At 49.1% G+C, this 17,354-nt stretch overlaps 1 protein-coding gene and 1 non-coding gene across 2 annotated transcripts in view; both read left to right on the top strand.

Annotated features, from left to right (window-relative positions):
- Atp6ap2 (ATPase H(+)-transporting accessory protein 2) overlaps window positions 1-17,354 on the top strand; it is a 571,904-nt gene that overhangs the window by 211,292 nt on the left and 343,258 nt on the right. The gene's annotated exons all lie outside the window — the stretch shown is intronic.
- Trnap-cgg (transfer RNA proline (anticodon CGG)) lies at window positions 16,598-16,669 on the top strand. The gene has a single exon. It is a non-coding gene; the product is annotated as a tRNA-Pro (tRNA).

The raw sequence follows: 17,354 nt of genomic DNA, 5'->3' as shown, positions 1-17,354 counted from the left end.
TTGTTTTCTTCCAAATTGTTGCCTTCCCAATCGCTCACATTCACTTCACTGCATTGTAATCATCCCCATCTGGCGTAGCAAGCACTGCCGCTAGCAGAGCTGACCTCTCCAGCCCACATTATAGAGTTCTCTCTCTCTCTCTCTCATCCCACCACGCGCATCAAAGCTCGCATAATGCCGCACAAAGCACCCCTGAACAGCCTTCCAACAGCTGTATTAAATTGGTTGGCCCTTGGATTAAATTTGTTGGCACTTGGATTAAATTCGCTGGCACCTGGTATAAATTCGATGGCGTTTGGATTAAATTAGATCGCACTTGGATTAAATTGGCTGGCGCTTGGATTAAATGGTGTGGCGATTGGAATAAATTTAGTGGGAAAACCTGTAGTAGTTCTCTAACGGCTGCATTGGATGTTTGTGATTTCGTGAGTCGGTGAACGGCAGGATTACAAGCGTTTGGGAAATAAAGGCAGCATTTTGAATGCAATCGTTTTTCTTCTGCACTGTTTACAGCGGCGCGTTCGTACTAAACGCGTAGACGGAGCGCTTAACGGGACGGATGCAAGTCGCGCATATACGATTGGCGTCATGGCTTGCTAACCGCAGTTCTGGTGCGCGGTAGGTAATGTTTTGGGTATTTTAGGCGCATTTTAAGCGCACACAACCACAGTACCTACCTATTTGTACTTCCTCGATCCTCAAACCGATCAGCTCGCTAGGCCTTTCTCGCATAACAAGCATTGCTCGGGTAGCGCGGCCAGGGGTGGAACGCTCCTGCATTAGCTCATGAAAGGGGGAAATCTTCCTCCATTCCTAGGGGGAGAAACGCGCTCCTCCCAGTTAAAGGGAGAATCTTTCTACCTCTTAGGGAGCAATATATGATACATTCTTGTTTCACCCTTAAGGGAGAAACTACCACACCCTTTTTTCTTAAGAGTGTGTATGAGTTGAGGGCTGCCCTGACACATTTACATGGGCTCAGAATAAGATTATAAGACAACATTACATAACATTACATACATTACATAGATGAGATAACATTACAGATAAGATTAAATACTCCACGATACAACACATACACCCAGTCACTCTTGAAACACTCCTACACCTATGCAAAAAATATGGCTTTCGGGGCACATTCCAATGTCTTGGAAGGAGGCCATTGTAGTGGCTTTTACCCTTCCTCTCCCACCAGCTATGGACCCATAGCCCTCACAAGATGCCTGTGCAAGCTTCTCGAGTAGATCAACAGGGGACTCGTGTACTTTTTTAGAGTACAACCTTCTTCTCGAGAGCTGCCAGGCAGTCTTCAGGGTGGGGCGATCGACGAACGACCAACTATCCGCCCTTAATCGTATATCAAGGATGCCTTTCTGCACAAACAGTTTTGTGCTACGGTGTTTTTTTTTACCTAGAAAAGGCCCATTGACACCACTTGGCGTTACGGCATCCTCAGCGACCTGAGGTCATTCGGTGTGTCTGGCAATATGTTTAAATTTCTTTCTAGCTACATTGTGGAACGAACCTTTCGCGTAAGAGTTGGTACTGCCCTTTCAAATGATTTTGTACAGGATAACGGCGTTCCTCAAGGCGGCGTTTTAAGTTGCACATTGTTTATAGTCAAGATGAACTCAGAATAACTGCCAATTGGGCTTGTTGGTATACGTTCATGATTGAAAAAGCGCTACTCAGAACGAAGACGAATGCGAAGACACGAAGACGCTCCTGTGTCTCTTCATTCGTCTTCGCGTCTAAGATAGCGCTTTTTCAATCATGAAGATGAACTTGCTCCGAAAGGTGCTGCCAGGGACCATTTCCTGTTAAATGTATGTATATGATGAGCAAATATCTTTTAAATCGTGTAATCAGTCAATTTGCGAACGCCAAGTCTAGCTTGGTATCAATAAACTATCTGGCTGGGCTGGCCAAAACGGTTTTAAGCTGAACCCACTTAAAAGCACTTGTGTTCTCTGAATGACGTGGGATCAGGTCAGATCCAGACATCAAACTGAATGGTGTCTCGATTCCGGCCAAAAAGAACACGTTCTTAGTAATAGTTCTTGATGAAAAACTTTCCTTTATTCCTCATATCAAACAACTGAAACGAAAATGTCCTAAAACGATGAATTTTCTCAAGGTTCTGTCACATCGCGCGTATATGGTGCTGACAAACAACTTCTGCTGCGGTTGTTTACCAGCCTGGTAGGCTCGCGGTAGGACTATGGGAGTGTTATATATGGATAGGAAGAGACAGCTTTAAAAATGCTCAACCCAGTGCAGCACTTGGGGCTTCGTCGTGCGCCTGGTGCTTTCCGCACTAGCCCGGTGCAAAGCCTGCACGTCGAGTGTGACAAATGGTGGTTAGGGTACCAGCGCAAGTATGTCGATTTACTATATGCTTTTGAAGTTTCACCAATGCATCACCATCCTCCTAAATGTATAATGAACGATACATTCAGATCTAAACTCTCTTTAAACCATTCGTCCATTTCTGTGCCTTTCTCACTCAGGGTGAGATAGGATGCCTCTGAACTTTCTGCCTCGTTTTTAGACTCCTTAAAAACAACTGTCATGGATTCTGTAGCCCCATGGCAGCTTCGTCCTGTATCATGCGAATTGTCTTTTACGCAATTTAGGAAGAACTCGGTACCCAACACTGCCATTTGCAGCATTTCGTGTATCTCCAGGAGAAATATGAGGCTACAGAATTCTTTAGCCATGCGTCGAAAACTTCCACCGTGTTGTGTTGTGCTGCATAGGGATCCAACTTCAATCTTGTAAAACCATGAATGTGAATTCCAGAATTTTTACGGCGGAAGCGTAGGTATATTTCTTGTTTTAAATGATATATATCGCTAAATGACATCATATCGCTAAGTACATCATTTTCGCAGATTCACTTAGCGTCGTGCGTACATTATCATGCCAAAGGTCTTTCAAAAATTGTTGTCAATCTCGTTTTTAGATCTTTCATGTCAGTATATGCCTCTAATCTGAATGCGACCGTCTGCTGGGATCGCTGGAAACGTGTTGGCCGTTGAAAAGGCCGCTTCTGCAGCACTCGGGAACATCGTAGACATAACAGTACCCTACATTGGCCTCAAGCCACTCATCAGACAACATCTGCTTAAAATATGGCAAACGCACTGTAGTGAACAGACAGACAACAAACTGCGTGTAATAAAGCCACACTTGAGACGACGCACACCTGACTCACACAACAGACACACCGAAGTGACCAGCAAGGTTACGGATAGGCCACACACATGTAGCACACACCCACCTGCTCACCGGATCACCAAGATCCATGTGCGGCGGGTGTGGAGAGGGCCTATCCCTAAAACACATACTCATCCAATGCAAGGCACTTGTCACAACATAACGCAAACACTTCCCACAACACAGCCAACTACACTCAGCGTTTTTACTCTCGAGCAATCCCGTGTTTTCTGTCAAGCATGTTTTTAAATATTTAGCACAAGAAAAATTTTTAGACCTAATTTCATTTCACGCATAATCACTACCTGGACTTCTACACCAGCCATCCTCATTGTCTTTGACTGATTTTACTTTTGTTCTTGTTGAGCGATTTTAGTGTTTACGTGTTCATCCCTCATACATACCCACTGTTCTGGCGCTCTTTGCCCAGTTGGCCTTGCGCTATTAACATCCAACCATCATCATCATTCAATTCTAGCATAAAGTTTTTTCAGTTTTTTTCTGGGTTTAAAGCCGCAGCAGGGATCCCGCCGAGAAAGATGGCTGTCTTACCGTCCATGGCTGTTGCGTCGTCCCTGAGGTCCACAGTTCTCTCTCCATCATGAACGCACTAAATTAAGCCACTACAGGATTCCAAAACACATGCCGGAACTTACTAATTTTCTCCGATATCTGAGAAAAATGGCTGCGGCTCAGCTCAGCTAACCATGGATATACAAAGCGAAAGGTTGGCTTAGCCTGGCTAAATCTTGGTTGCACTTGGTAAACCTTTTATTTATCTGTAATTATTATACTATTCGTCCAAAGCCAAAAGGTCGCCGGGGGATATCCACGGGGTGGTCAGACGATGCTTGCCGACGACGCCTGAAAATCTGCCGCTCCTTCGCAACGCCAGAAAAGACGGCCCGGCATCGCTCTCATTCATGGCGAAGCTCGCATGCACGCGGCGAGTGACGCGGTCAGGCGAGCGCATGCGCCAGAGCACATGCGCCAAGCCGGCAGCGTAGCCGGCAGTGGCGAACGCGGCCGTTTTTTTTTTTCCCCTATTGGGCGAACGCTGCCGTAGGTGGAGCTTGGCCCCGCAAGTCACGTGATGCGTTTCCAAGCATCTAGAGTCCTTGCATCTAGAGTCCTTGTAGTGAGTTAGGATATATTAAGGAAGAATTCATACTAAGACATACTTCACCTAAATTTAGGGGCCCGAGAGAGTGCAACGTTGTTCAACGAGCTGCTTTGATGTACTCTTTCAGCTTGGTAGAAAAGTGTTCAGGGGTGATCCACCCAAAGAGAGAGAGAGAGAGGGAGAGAGATATAACGGTCTTTAATACAATGAGAAAGCAGTGTGCTGACTGTTCGTGGCATGCGTCCTACGTTAATGTAATTATTCGCACTCAGGGTTAGCAAAATAACCACTGTGATTTAATAAAGGGGCATTAACTGATTCAGAGGCAGCTCAAATTCACTTTGTGAAGAGAGAGATATATATCCTGTGTCGGCGTCAAACTACGCAAAATACACGATCGGACCATCGCTACCCGAGAACGCTCATATGTACCTCTAGATGCTTCCGGGCGGTTTCTATGAGCTGACTGACGTTTCGACCAATATGCAGGCATTTCAGACCTTTAGGCGGTTGTGGTCCTGTGTCAGGTTCGTGGACAATAATAAATAGAAGAAACTTGGTGAACGAGACTAGTTTATATAACCCGAAACCCTAACAAAATATACACAATGAGCAGAGACTAACTAAGCAATCGGGGGCTGTAAGCACGCGGTATTTAAAACGGCAACGAGTTCAAACAGGCGGAAATGCCACAATCGGGGAAAGAAGGAATCGAATAGGACACAGTGTGTAGTGGTTACCGGCACCGGTCGAAGTAGCGTTGAAATGTCCAGAGGAAGTGTCGTGGCCGTGGTGGTCAAGCGCGCTCCCAGATTCCGTTGTCAAGTAGCGAACGCAGCTGTCTTGAGACGTCGCTCTCTTGGCGGAGGAGAAGTTCTGGAGGCTGCGGTTGTGGAGGACCTCTTGGGGCACAGCACGGGTCCGGTCGCCCGACCGCCGTGCATCCCGGTCACGCTTTACCCTCCGACTCTCTGCTCTCTCTCGGCGTTCTTTCTTGTCTGGATCCTTCTCCTTCGGTTTTTCTCGCTGGCACCTTGCTATTGGCCAACTCGTGAGGGGAGGGGGGGGGGTGAATGACCCCGCAAGACGCTGATGATGATGGTGACCTCGGGTTGTTTAGAACGTACCCGAAGAGCGCGTCTTCGCGTCTTCGTCATCGTCGTCTTCTAAGCGACCGTTTCCGTTTATGAGCTAAGGCGCGGAGGGGATCTGTTGTGAAGGGCAAAATAATTTTCTTTGTATGAAGGTATATACGTGGGCCATGTCGGGGTGGAAGTATGCGTACACCAGAAACAAAAAACGGCCGCGTATCTGCTCCTTTAATTGCAAATGTCGACGAAAGACGATAGTCCACTCGCGCCCAAGCCAAGTAAATGCCTCCCTTCTCTTTTCAGCTCACCTCTAATGCTGTTCCTCTCACGACTCGTTCCTCCCAATATAACACGCTAGAGCTTTGCTCAAGTCAATTTAGATTGACCGTGTTCTACTCCTGCAAGTCCGGTAACTCGATGCCAGCGCTGCCGTACGGCGGAGGCACGCGTGAATTGAGGCACCTTACTAGAACGTTTACAGAACCACATTTCCCTACTCCACGAGCATTCCAAGCGGAACGTGGATCTCACGAAGTGGAAACTTTCGTTGCTATTGCCGTTTGATTTCTTAAAGGGGCACTGACACAAAAATTTTGCTTCTTGGTTTTTTTGTTGCGATAAGTAGGTAAGGACCTACTTATCACATGTGGAAACCGCGCTTCAGCGTGCGACGCTTGTTTACTTAAGGCGTTTTCAATGCGGCCAGTCGCATGCAGTTTCGGTTGCAGCGGGGGCCGCGAAACGCAAGATTTTTTGTAAACAAAGCTGACCACGTGACCGTCGGACGGATATCACACAGCAGAGCTGCCGTAGCACTGTAGATTCCGCGTCGCCAACAGTTTCTGCAAATGCCCCCACGTACTGATCTCGTGAACCGTTCAATTTAAAAGCGACCCTGGACGTGACGCAGGCGCTGCGAGGGCAAATGCTGCTGCGGCTAGAGAACGACGCGCGACAATCGAGACAGTGGGTGGGAAGACGCGCGCTGGGAGCAGCCGGCCGGTCCGCCTACAAGAACGCCTACACATTTGTTCGGCTTAGCACTGCGGCGGATATTCTATTGCCACTCTCGTACGTGGTGCAGATGACGATTTTTAAATGCGAATGCATTTCTTAGTCGGGGGTAGTCGTGCTCCGTCGGCGTGCGCCTGCATTCCTCCAGCGCGAGCGCACGTGAGCGCGCGCCTCGTAGTTCTGCCTTCGTCGTCGTCGTCGTCGTCGTAAATGCGAATGCATTTCTTAGTCGGGGGTTGTCGTGCTCCGTCGGCGTGCGCCCGCAGGTGTTATCTCTCCGCACTCCTCCTCGCCCCTAGCAACAGCTGTGGCGCGCCTAGCAACCGGAGCAGGTGGTAGCTCGGGCGGGAGTAGCGGAGGGCAAGGGGAGAGGAGGAGCGCGCTCGGGCGTGTGAGGGCGCTCGCATCGCGGAGCTCGGGCGGAGTAGCGGAGAGTGAGTGGAGAGGAGGAGCGCGCTCGGGCGTGTGAGGGCGCTCGCATCGCGGAGCTCGGCGGGAGAGAGAGCTCGCGCGCGGGGCGGGCGTGTTGCGCGGGTCTCTCTCTCCTCTCCGCGTACCCTCTCTCCGCTCGCTGCGCTCGGAAAATGTATATAAATGCAGTGGAGCGCACGCCTCTCTCCGTTACTGCTTGCCGCAGCGCACTCATCGGTGCACCCAATGCATTCGCATTTCCGCACGATCCCCTTCGGGGAGGTGGGGGGAGTTTTAATGCAACCCGCCAACGCATCATTAACTCCTTTCTCATATGTGCTGCCATGTTTGGGGCTTGGGTCCCATTTCGAGCAGCGATAACAAGCTACCGCTCGAGCTACCTGCGCGGGCCTGCGCCACTTCGCGGCCGTGGCCGCCGCCTGCGTAGCGAACGTCCGGCTCGGCTCGCTCAGTGCGCTTTTCGTGTCCCCGGCGCGTTCTCGCGTCCAGTGTAATAAAAAATTACACCATTTTCCCGAGGGGAACCCTGAGGTGATGCGAAGCATCGCAGAGTTCCAATCCAATCCAATCCAAGCCAAGCCAAGCCAAGCCAAGCCAATCCAATCGAATCCAATCCAATGCCCCTCGCGAGAGAGTGTTTGCTATCGGAGAGGAGAGGGGGTGAGCGGCGCAGAGCGCAGCTGGCGCAGCGAGGAGAATGGGGGAGGGGAGGACGCCGACAACGCCGACAACAACGCCGGATGGATGCAGGGACAAGGCGAGTGAATGAGATGCGTCGCATCTAAAAGCAGTAAAAAGAGTGCCTGGAATCGCTGTAGAACCTAGATCGTGGCCAGCTGCCAGATGAGCCGACGAAATCGCGGCGCCTCCGCCGCCAACGATTGGGTCGTTCGTTGCTCTAGAGCAGGAGCAGATTGGAGCGGCGAGCCGGCGGAAAACGCCGCCAGTACGGAAGCGGCCAACACAAATTCGTGACGTGTTCGGATGTTGTTTGTTTACAAAATATCCAGGGAATGTCGATTGCGCGAGGTTTTCCCCTGGCTGGTCAATGACCTTTCGCACACTTTAAAATTGATTTTAAATATGTTCTAGGCTGTATTTACCGCTGATATTTTGCAGATGATGTGTGTGAGTTCACACCGATCTATCTCCAAATTATCTCGCCTTAAAAATTTTGTGTCAGTACCCCTTTAAATGCCGCCAGGAGGTAATGCGGGCAACAGAAGGCGACGGTTTTCTGCCGTTGATGCAGTATTTCATTTGCTATCGCATATCCAGGCATCTATGAATTTTTAATAAAGGAACACTGCAAATATCGTATATTTATTGATTTGCTGCCTTATATTTGAGTAATGTTTCGTTCTTGTTCAACAATGTTGACAAGTATGAACATTGACACCGGACTTCAACGTTTAGATTTGGCGGTGGGCATATAAGACTATTGCACAGCTTTTGGTTTGCTTTGGCTGGGTGGATGAATCGAGTCACAGAGAGACAGACAGACAGACAGACAGACAGACCAAAATGTTTGCGTCTAAGTTGCCCAAGAAAGACTATCGTCTTTAACATAACTTTCCTGATCCATAGCGTTTTGGGATGTGTCAAAGGGATTTGTGTTCACATATGGGTGTACTATATCTTCAAACTTAAAGCCGTTCCACTCTACGTGAAAGCTGTCAGAAGTGCAGAGCAGTGATTCGCCATAATGGGCTGTAGCGCCGTTATCCGCCCACTACTACCATCCAATGCAATTCAAATTTCCCGCCTTCACAGTGCTAGCGTGCCCCCTGCCCGAAACTGCGCCAGCAGGAGTTCTATTCTTTTTGTGCTTGCTTTTCCTCCCGCACGTGCCGCATTGCACTGTCGCTTTTTTTTTTCGCTTACTATCGTAAAAACCAACCTAACGGGTTTTTCTAACTAAATGAACGCGGGCGCTGCCGGTTAATGACGTATATTTTGCCTCAAATGTACCTGCAGTTTTCTTCGCACTAATCATCGGGGAGATGTATGACAAGCATCAGCGGATCACGAGTTTTGAACGGTTATGAGTGTGTAAACCGCTGGGTTTGTGAAGGATCTGCGGTACGCCCTACGACGGTGCGCCGGGCCCTACTTGGGCCCGTTATCTCACTGCGTCGCCTGATTCCGGCAGTCGCTTGACATCGAGCGTTACAGTGAGGTAGGATGACAAGGTGAAGCCCTAAAGTGCTCTGCACTTTAAAGGAGCCATGAAGACAAAATACAAGTTGGGTTTATTGATTGATTGATTGTGGGGTTTTTCGCCGACGCAACGCAGGCGATGAGGCGCGCCGTAGTGGAGGGCTCCGGACTAATTTTGACCACCTGGGGATCTTTATCGTGCGCCGAAATCTCGTACAAACGGGCGTTTTTGCTTTTCGCCTCCATCAGAAAAGTGGCCGCCGCGGCCGGGAATCGAACCCGCGACCTCGTGCTCAGCAGCGCAATGCCTTAGCCACTGAGCCACCGCGGCGGGTAAGTTGGGTTTATTAAAAAGACGGCTATGATACTAATATCATCACAATCTTCGAAAAATATGGTAAATTATAGAAAAAAATTCCCCCGCATTTCCCCGAGGGGGAGAATGTGAAAGTACGAATGCACGGTTGTCGGCCCGCTTGCGGCGCTTGCGCTCGGCCCCCGCAGCCCACCGCCTCGCCGCCTTCTCTTCCATCTCTTCCATCGGGTTTGTAGTATCACGTGTACACCACGCAGTTATCAAGCCGCTATAACGCCGCTGAGTCGCCAACGCACGCCGCTGACGACGTAGTTTGAATGCGTTAAAGATATAAGGCGCGTCAACACTGATATCACCGTCGCGTCCGTGGCTTGATCGGTAGAGCGTCGCGCTGCGGCCGCAAAGTCCGCGGATCGAAACCTGGCGCCGGATGCTGTTTCTTTATAGAGGAGCACTGCGGACGCCGACGCCGCCGCCGGCGGTGGATGGTTTGGGGTCGCTTATAAAGTGTATTCACACTTAAAACGTGTGAAGCAGTCGCGACCCTCTAGCCAATTTCCCGCAACTTTTCTATGACGTCACGGAACCTTGTTTGTGCGATTGGCGGCCGCCTAACTGACCTGTCGCGACGACACATGACTGGACGTCTGTAATGGGGCCTCTAGTTCCATTTGACCGCATCACTTGAATGCTAACGTGCGGTTAACGCACTGAAAATTATGTCTTATTGTTGGCCCGTATGACGTCATTCTTGCTCTACACGTCACTGCGGCGCAAAATTTGAAAGTTTTTAAATACTTCTTGCTTTTTTTTTCGTTAAAAAACATCTTTTGTGGCTGTAATGGAGCTGAGGGAGATACTGAATCCTAGTTCTTTCAAAATAAACCAAGTTGTATTTTCTCTTCATGGCTCCTTTAAACATCAGAATGCGTGTTTTAGGAGCGTCCATCACTAGAGATATCATGCACACTGCCCATTTACGCACCTGCGTACGGTATGACCCTTCGGGTTCGCCTTGCACACCTTCAATCGTATTGTAGAAATAAAATCATTATTTTTTATATTATTAGTTGACGCTTTATACAGCTCCCGCTCATTGCTCAGTGAAAATAGGCCGTTTTAGCATACCGTTACCGTGTTTGCGTTACCGTTTACCGTGTTACCGGAAGCGCTGTTGACGGTGAAGCCTGTGCCGGTAAGTTACCGTTCGCGGTAACTCTGGCGCTGCGCAGTCTACTCCCGCAAACACGGTAAACGGTAACGCAAACACGGTAACGATACGCTAAAACTGCCTAATATGACTTCACATACGTAAACAATTTCCATGTTTATTGTGCGCTAGCCGTTGCACAATGTTCCGGACTCTGTTTAGTTTTTAATTTAAGCATCGTGTATGCTCAAAGGTAGCCGAGCTCCAAAACAAGATGGTTCACATAGCATGACGTGACTTGCTGGCGGGGATCGGCAGCAGCCACTCCGGGTGCGCAGTGAATGGAATTTAAGACAGGCGGCGGCGGCTTGTATTCGTATTGCCGACAAGTCGGCGGTTTGCGAGCTAAAGCACGGCGGTAGATAAGCTTCTTTCCGCCAAGCAACGAACCGAACCAGTAAGCGAGACCAAGATGCGGTAGAGTGAAGCAACTCAAATTACTCCCGTATGTCTCACGCTCCTAACAAAATCCGGAACTGAATTTGGCGCCTCAGCCTCAACCTCTTTTTGCTTGATACATTAAACTTTACTGCCAGTAATAAAACTTATACAAAGAATAGAATACGTAACTAGTGTCACTAAATAAGCTAAACAGTACACTCACTAAGGCACGCAAGCATAGAGTTTCTTAGTAAGTATACTAGAGAGGAAACTGCGCCTTGTAAGCCATGTCGTCGTGGGGGTTCATGGGAAGACCCTCCTTTTTGGCTTGTGCTTGGCATGACAATTGGATTCTTTAACGGTTTTTGGGATTTGCGGTTACGAACTACAAGGAAGCCGAAATTTTCCTTGTTCTGTGGTAGCCGTGTTCGGTGAAACAGCAGGCAGTGCGTGATCGCACCTGACGTTGCTCATGCCGCAATCGAAGGACGCATGACTGAGCGGGTAATATGACGCCGCGAAATTAGTAGCCGACGAAAAGAAGAAACAAGACCTACTTCGACGAAGACAAGATACGACCACGGGGTTCCGACAGATACCGGTGCTTGTATGCGTCCTATCTTGTCATCGTGCACGACTGTTTAACGCCACGTTTTCTTTTAAATGCGGAGCATTTCTTAGGCTCGCGATGTCACTCGTCGATGTTGTCGGCGCCGTCCACACGCTCACTGCGCAGGCGCGTCGCGTCGAGGCGCCGGTGCGCGTCTCTCCCCCGTACCCTCCTCGCTCTCAACAACAGGTGCGGCGGTGCGGAAGGAGCGCGTGTACCCCGTGTGCTCCGTCGCTCTCAACAACAGCTGCGGCGGGGCGGGGGGAGCGCGTCTGTGCGCGCATGCGTCGTAGCTACCCGTGCACTGCGTCGCGCTCAACAGTAACGGCGGCAGGGCGTGTACACGTGATAACGGCGTGGTGGGTGCGTGGAAAGTTCGCGCGCTTGTGTACGGAAGTGTGCGCATGCGCGTCTCTCCCCCGTACTCCTCTCCCTCGAACGCGGGCGGTGTGTATATAAGCGGCGGAGCGCGCGTTCAGAATTCAGTCAAGGGCGTCTTTGCTTGGCTTTCGCTTGACTTGACGCTTTGCTTGACGGCACCAAGCAATAAAGACAGACTTTAACTTTACACTCCTTGCCTTCGCTTCTCCTTCATTCAATAAATAAGAATAATAAAGACGAAATAACAATTAAGCATTCCCAAACCATACCCATTTACGCAACATTCACGCGATACCCCCACCACTCTGCGACGCATTTACTCGAGTTCCCCCCGTGGGAAGATGCGGGCGTTTTTTTTTTCTTGCTAAACTAGTTGGCGGTTGGGGGACCGGTTCACCACGAAGGCAACGTTTTAATAGGCACGCTCATAAACCTTCCCAAACTCTTCAAGCAACTTATTATTTGCAATAATGGTAATATTAATAAAATCAGAGTCCCTAATGAGTTTCCCCCCAAATATTAACTTTGTTCGTAACTACAACCTTGGCCTACGGAATAGCAGGCACAACCGTTCCGGCAAAAATACGCGTTACTTCCATTTTCCTTAGTTTTAAAACAGCCTGTTTTTATTTTGCACTTACATAATTGCACACTATTCTTCGCGTTTTTGTGACACTTTGCTGAAATTTGCGGTCACTAAAACGTTTCAATCCAAGCCAATGATGAAACTAAGGCGAGCGCGATGTACAGGGTGTTGCAACGATAACTGGAACACTTTAAAAATTTTTCCTGAGCGATCCGCCGCTCTGTTCGCGCTCAAACTTCACACAAAGGTCGCATTTTGTGGTCTATTTTGTTTGACACCGGGAACAACAACGGTACTTACCTGTTTATTCTGAAAATAAATGAAAACGATTTTCGCCTATGGGAAAATGGCCGCTGATTTGAACGTGCGAGCCAGCGCAAGTTGATGTTGGAACGACGGAACCACCTGCAGAGTGAAACGCACGTTTGGGATTCACGTACGGAGCCAAATGGTGCAGCAGACGATCAGAAAATGCACCTAGAAATGAGCTAACAGACGATCAGAAAACCCGGTTTTCGGGCTCGCACGTCCAAATCGCCGCCATTTTCCCATAGGCGAAAATCGTTTTTATTTAGTTTCAGAATAAACAGGTAAGTACCGTTGTTGTTCCCGGTGTCAAACAAAATAGACCACAAAATGCGACCTTTGTGTGAAGTTTGAGCGTGAACAGAGCGGCGGATCGCTCAGGAAACATTTTTAAAGTGTTCCAGTTATCGTTGCAACACCCTGTATAATGGCGGCCCATAACGACACAGACGGCCTTGATGTGAGCCGCATAGACGCTAGCGCCAGATTCCTCTCTGGTGTATATTGTAAGAAACTCTATGCACACAAGTGAGCAACGGCGGCCATTTTGGTGTTTATCAGTGTCGTCAGATTTCCGCTTGTGCGGCCTCACCGCTCACATTGACAAGGTCATTTGTAAACAACACTGCCGAAGACGCAGCAACACAGCATCTCCAGGCACACTTCTGCAGCTGAAATGCTGCGAAGCGCGTTATCTTTGATTCACGTTCGGAACGACGACAGGTGCGCGCAGCCACAGAGAAGGGAGGTCAACATGAGACTAACTACCCCAGTTGACCGACAGAAAACGCATGAGCAACAAATGGCGGTGCCATGAACCGTCGCAGTGTAAACAAATGTCACGTGATGCGAACTGACCCATGATCACGGCGGCGGCATGGAACAATAAGAGAAGGAGGAGGAGGAGGAGGAGGAAAAACTTTATTGTGAGTCGAGTGCCGACACTCTGAAACCCTATCTAGTGACACTAGTAGTAACTATACTCCGTTATCAACATAAAAGTTGCCTACATTTTGTTTAAGGCCCTCAATTTGATGTGTGCTTAATTGTTAGCCGTGTTTTAAACTGACGATCTCGCAACAACAGCGCGACATTATAGGCACCGGACAGTGAAGTTTGCGCGCGACTGCAACGCCATCTCTCGCCGCCGCTTAGCAACTCTGGGTCGGTGGATGTCGCGACCGGCCGTTCAGCGTATGTAAAAACACGCGCGCTGCGTGCGGCTCGACGTTGTTGGCGGAAGTTTTTTAAGAAACAGTTATAATTGCAAGTTGCAGGGTCCGAAAGGATCAAAATGCTGCAGGAAAGAATTAGTGGCCACGCCGCTACTGCTTCGTGAAGTACTGCCACAATCGCGAAAGGCAGCCTGCCATCGTTCTGTACAGGTTCTAGGGCAGCCGTGGAGAATAAGCGTCGCAAGAAATGGATTTTAGCAGTAAGAAAGCCATGACATTTTTTGTCAGTGGAAGGAGTATTATGAGTACGGTGACTGTTTATGCGCAGCGCAGACACAAAGCGCCGTAAAACTAAAATGTTTGCATTGAGTGTTCCGTACACATCGCGCGCTGCGATGAATCGCATGCCGTCGTCGTATTTGCATAACACAAGGTATTACGGCTTCCGACACCATTGTTTTATCAGCAGTAACCTTTTTTTAGCGACATTCACGGCACCAAATGGATGCCAAAAGGCGGCACAAGAATATGGTCACAGCACTTCGCGGGTGATGCCAAAAGGAATGTCAAGACGGTCAGTACGCATCCCGCTTACTGCCCTACTTTGCTTTCCGAAGTGTACAGAGTTCCACCACGCATTCCTAGCGAAAGCGTGGCGAGCTATCAAAGGCAAGGTTGCATTCATTCGCTCTGGCTTCTTTAATGCGTTTTGCGTACGTACTCTGAAAGTTGAGGTTGCTATTGTTTAAGCAGAGGATAGGGAGGAGGAGGAAATACTTTGTTGGAGAATTCTGAACGGCCTGAACAAACTGTATCACAATTAGCCGCTTAGACGACTCTAACATTACGCAAAAGATAGAAGCCGAAACTAAACGGAATCTTCGTAAGACAACCGCAGCTCCGCAGCAGATTTCCAACTGTGTTTCCAACAGATTTCCAACTGCGTTTATTTTGTCATCAGGTAATAACGTTTAGAATCCGTTGTTAATTAGTGACCACACCAACGGAGATGAAGAAGAGCAACCGGAAAAGTAACTGCAGTGTGGTTGCGCAAGCAGAGGAAACAACACAAACACGCTTCTTTCGTTGAGCGCCGTGGTATACACTGGGGTCACTTTATTAGACTGTAAAACAAGAAAAAAAAAACTGACCTGAATTGGCGCTGTAAATAAGCTTCCCTTGCTGAGAATGGGACTTCGCAACGATGTCTGTCCCATCGATTTCTTTCACGGCGCAAACGCGCGCGGGAACGTACAATCTCTAACTTCTCGCGCACGCGAAGCCGACAGTAGTAGCTCAGCCCCGTAATTGTCCGGAAATCGCACAGAAGCACTTGAGACATGAAGAAACTATTTGCCAGAACAGTTTTCGAGCACGAGACACCTTTCAAAAAATTCCCCCGCATTTCCCCGAGGGGGAGAATGTGAAAGTGCGAATGCACGGTTGTCGGCCCGCTTGCGGCGCTTGCGCTCGGCCCCCGCAGCCCACCGCCTCGCCGCCTTCTCTTCCATCTCTTCCATCGGGTTTGTAGTATCACGTGTACACCACGCAGTTATCAAGCCGCTATAACGCCGCTGAGTCGCCAACGCACGCCGCTGACGACGTAGTTTGAATGCGTTAAAGATATAAGGCGCGTCACTAACAGTGATATCAGCGTCGCGTCCGTGGCTTGGTCGGTAGAGCGTCGCGCTGCGGCCGCAATGTCCTCGGATCGAAACCTGGCGCCGGATGCTGTTTCTTTTTTAAATATAGAGGAGCACTGCGGACGCCGCCGCCGCCGGCGGTGGATGGTTTGGGGCGCTTATAAAGTGCATTACTTAAAACAATCGCAGAATCGCACAAACAACCGGGAGGTGCCGAATCTATGAACGCGCGCCGGCCGTCTGGCTCTCACCGACCCGAAGTTAGCTCAAGCTTCCGTGGGGCGGCGCTGGGTGTACTTTATTCGTCGCGCCCTCTGAGCAGTGACCGGTGCCTATAGCGGCACCGTGTTTAGACAGTTTTTAGAGCCAGTTTTACCCGCCTGCTTGGAACGGAATATCGCTTTATTGGCACGGGAGATCTTCAAACGGTGATGATGACTTTGGCGCATACCCGGCAGCGGATTGAACATCCTCCCGCGCCCGCAGCGATCGCGTCTGCTATTGAATGAGACACTAAGAGGCACGAAGAAGTCTATATCGGTAGTCTATAGACTACCGATACTATAGACTACTGTTCGTATAGCGGCAGCAGTTCTAAAAGAGCGAAAACAGGTGTCGACGTCCCACACACTATCCCGCAATGCAATTTGTGACATCCCAAATTGCGAGCGCAGGGTGAAACGGGATTGGTGGAGCTTGCCTAGGCGTTTTCCTGAAATAAACTCTGAGGTAGCAATAACATGTAAATGCAGAATAAGTGCATGCGTGAATGTTTGCTGTTGTGGGCTTTTTGAAATACACAAATCTTAGCTAACCAACATTACAAAATGCGATACCTCACCCCGGCTTTGTTTCATTTTTGATTTCGTTTACATTGCTATGTCCACTCTGACCACTATCGGCGAACACCACGGTTGATCTTCACACTATAGTGCTGGCCTTGGCATCGCGGCTCGTTGGTCTAGGGGTATGATTCTCGCTTCGGGTGCGAGAGGTCCCGGGTTCAAATCCCGGACGAGCCCAGTTTCTTTTTTTTTTCCTGTAAGGGAAGGCCGTGCAAATATGTGGCTTGCTGACGGTCCAACAAACCACGCCCGGAAGTGCCCACTAGAGTGGAAAAAGAATATCCGATAGAATGGTAAGTTGGGTAGTCGGCACGAATTAATTTGTGGTTCAGCGGCGCGCATGGTTCACATAATTACTACTTGCAAATATTCGGAATCAGCGTGGGCACTACTTTCGCGCCGACCTACGCCAACATTTACGTGGGACAACTTACAGCAACTCTCTTACTCCTTCAAACGCAAATCCTAGGTTTTCCTTCAGTACTATTGGGAGCAAGGGCGCTGAACTCTAGAAACTTTTGTATCGCATCGGAATTTATCCGACGATCAAATTTTCATGCCAGTATTCGAACAAACAAGTCATCTTCTTGAACACTCTCGTTGTTCTAGACAGTAGTAAACTTAAAACCACACCTAATGGAAAACTGACGGACATGTAGCAGTACCTACACTACACTGAGCCACTACCCGCGACATTTTTAAAACGAGGGATGTTTCTAGGACAAGCTACCAGACTGGGAAGAGTATGCAGTGGGGACAAAGGGTATGTAAAAGACTTTAAAAAGCACGCCTAATTGGTCAGGCCTACGAACGTGCATCCAAGCTCGAAAGGGACGTAGTGCTCAGCCAACAGCGTCTAAAC

Source organism: Haemaphysalis longicornis, unplaced genomic scaffold, assembly GCF_048455015.1.
Source record: "Haemaphysalis longicornis isolate Haplotype H1 unplaced genomic scaffold, Haemaphysalis longicornis Haplotype H1 scaffold_2, whole genome shotgun sequence".
Taxonomy (NCBI): domain Eukaryota; kingdom Metazoa; phylum Arthropoda; class Arachnida; order Ixodida; family Ixodidae; genus Haemaphysalis; species Haemaphysalis longicornis.
This window is presented reverse-complemented; position numbering and strand designations above follow the sequence as displayed.